We start from the raw sequence: 3,570 nt of genomic DNA on the forward strand, positions 1-3,570 counted from the left end.
ATTTGCTATATATTTCCAACCCCCCAATTCCATCAATTTCTGAAAATTACAGCAAAAGCAAATGATGTATATTCCCTTTAACAAATTAATACGTCCTGGTAGATCTACATCCCAACTTGTATTCTTGTAAATGTTGGGAATTGGGTGCAGCTGTGCTGTTGTGTACAAAAGATGGCAGAGTTGAGTTTTATTCTGATGTATTTCAGGCATGTAGTTTCAAAGAAAACAAAATGACTGTCAGCTGAAGAGGGTTATAGGGGAGTGTTGGGCCATACATTTAAGATCATTTACAGACTTTGCAGATACATGGCTGCGTTGTGAATACTTAATACTTCGGGTACATGCAAATGTGAGGCGAATCTAATGTCATGAATCATAACTCGCATAACTTGCATTAATCTCTACATTCATTCTGAGTAGACTTTAGTATATGGTCTATGTAAAAGAAAGGACACTGCTGGGCAAAATAACTGCTTGCAAGTGATGCAAAAAGGGACATTTGTTTGAATTCCAATTTATGCAATATGAAGTGCGTGGTTCACTGTTACAAGATGAGCCAAAAATGTACACAAGGATACTGTTGACGGCAGTAGTACTTTTTAGGACCCCTTTCCTTTTCGAATGAAACCCTTTCTTATGTATTGAACTCACTTAAACAGCTGGCGAAGCCCAGATTAAATTTTTCTTTGTGATTCATGGCTCTGAAAGATTTGTTTTTAATTTAGGGGAAGTAAAGTCCGGGAACCATTCGGTTGACAATTGACGCATGAGCAATGGTTGTCTTCTGTAAAAATAGCGTTGGCTAAAGAATCGAGGGGTCCTGAATGTTACTAATGTTGTCTTTCCAAAATATGGAAGAATGTAGTATCCAGACGCCACTTCTCTGGCTGTGTACAAAGTCTATGGCGAGTTCAGTGCATTTTAGCAAAGTTTTTTTCCCAACAAACTTGGAAATGTTTCTCAGTCCCAGATTCATGTCTTTGCAGCATTTTTGCAATGACTGACCTTCATTGAGATAAAATATGATGAAAAAATGGCGTCAGGATGCAACATTCTTCAAAAAATGTTGATAAATAAGCCAATTTGACTTCTCGTGCGAGCAATGAATGGTGGGAGAGATTTTTATGGATAAACAAACCCATGTGATGCTGTAAACTTGCTATCTATTGGGCAAGGACAGAGTGTGGTGTTTTGTTTATCCCAAAAAATTGCATTCACTTCACTTCATTTTCAACAAAAGTACAAAAGTGTTTGAATGTCGGTTGTTATTTTACCATAATACATGTGGTTGGGATGCCTAAAAGGAAAAAATTCCATACTGGGCCACCACTCAGAGCTCCTGCACAAAGTCTATGGGCCATGACAGAACTTTTTAAAGTATTATCAAAGAATTTTTGCACTCTTTATACAGTGGTTCTTCATCAGATTTACAACTTTTGGTACTTTTCAGGTCATATTGAGGAATATGAGTGGTGGCCCAGTATGGAATTTATTGGCTTATTATAATATAGACTGATATACTTGCCTTGTTCTGTACCTTGTTGCTACCATGTTGAATGCATCTTCAGTCAAGCTGTCTGTTCTCAAATGAGATTCCCATCTTCACTGCCACCAACTAAAATGTCAAATTTTTGGTGTCCAGTTCTTGATGTCCAGTTCTTCAGCGTGTTTCTATTCCTTAAATGATATCTGTAGTCATTTGTTCCTCCTTGTTTGTGCAGCTGAAATCTAGATTTCTGTTCAACCACTGGCAGAATGCATAAAGTTAGTGTGGGCAAATTTTTTGACCACTGTCTGTGCTGGGAATAGCAATTGCCAATACTTTTCACTGTAATGTAAGAATTGGTCGGTTCCTATACTTTATATTGTACAAAACATATTAAATGACTGGCCACCAGGGAAATTTCTTCTAATTTGATTGGCTGGGGTTCTTTTCACTGGTAATCATATTCTTTTGGAGATTTAAACTCTTAAAGCATGGTACCAGTTGCAAAGTATTTCACTAATTTTTAATGTGAATTCGAAATCGTCATAAATTAGTGGGCAAAAAGATTAAACTGTTATGGTATGCAATGTAACCATTTGGTCTTGTAACTGTTTTAGATTATTTGTTTTTCCTTTTTGTCTCAATAAATGTGTGAAGGAAGATAATGTAATTTCTGTCGTCTGTCATATTCTTAAAGGGAATGTACAAAATTTGCTTTTGCTACAATTTTCAGAAATAAATGGATTTGGAGGATTAGTATGTTACAGCATATATTGTGAAACTGACTTGCTTCACGTTTTGGATTCAGAGATGCTGGGAAATCCAAGAAAACCAACCATGTTCTTGGAGTCTGGTTCCCTGACCCCACTTAAGATGAAACGGAGCAATTTATTGACTTTTGGGAATTGTAAGGTCAGAGAATCAGTCTAGCAGGCTTGTACCCCTTCACAGGTGAGTAATCAATTGCAAAGAAAGTGCGGAATAACTAAATGTGAAAAATGAGGAGCAGTTTTTAAAAAAGGCCAGTTTTCTCCAACGCTGATCGGCCGACCAGCGTTGGAAAAACACAAGTTTTCTTGAAAATGTTGGCACACCAGGAGCCACGATTTTACAGGAAACTTTTAGACTGTCATTCCCTAACAATCCAGTAAGATATTTTGTGATAATTTGATCATTTTGTTTTTTGATGTTTGCAAATGCTGTATCTTCCCTTTAAAGCTTTTCAAAGAAAAAAAAACTCTATGAAGAAAGAAATAGCTCAGCAGTCATTCCGTGGTTTTCACAATGCCATCGTACAGACTTTGTTCCACTGTTTTATTTTCTGTGAAAAATAATATATGTAGTATACAGGCAGGGTACAATGCAATGTCGAAGGAATAATATATTTATGTACAAATAGTACTTGTTACTGAGTTTACAGTGAATGCTATCATAAACCATAGTTTGCAAATATTTTTGAAGATAGAAAAATATTCATTTACACTCTGCTTAAACTTCAGTCGTTTCCTTAACTTTACACCGACAGCTGCCATTTTGTTTTTTTATATAAACACTTTGCTAAACATATCACTGTGGTTACCAATGAAAAATCGGGCACCAGGGAATATGTCAACCCGTCTCCTTTTCTGTAGATTTTACACATTACAAAGTCATTGAGAGAATAGGAAGTGGCCTTACTTACAAGTGAAACAAAAAAATCTTGTTCTGGCAAAATGAGACAGAGCTGGGCAGAGTTCGAAATGAGGGTTTTGTGGATATTAGGAAAGAGAATAAAATTCTCCTGACAATACTGTTTGCTGTACTTCAGTTGGACATTCAGTTGACAACTTACGGCTGTTTAAAGTTTGCACTTACCGACATTTCAAAAAGTAAAATACTAAGCAAACGGCCTTAAAAGTTTCCAGTTTTGTAATTGTGCAAATGAAAGATGCCAATTGGTTTTCCTTAAAAACACTTTTATTCTACAATTTTTATACTTTTTTTTTTTTAAATATGTGTAGTGGTCAAAGGTTATTAAACATCAATAAATCTGAAAATCTTAAAGAAAACACCATCATTTTTAATTTCTTTTGCATTTTTCTCCA

This window comes from Patiria miniata, unplaced genomic scaffold, assembly GCF_015706575.1.
Source record: "Patiria miniata isolate m_02_andy unplaced genomic scaffold, ASM1570657v1 HiC_scaffold_9, whole genome shotgun sequence".
Lineage (NCBI taxonomy): Eukaryota > Metazoa > Echinodermata > Asteroidea > Valvatida > Asterinidae > Patiria > Patiria miniata.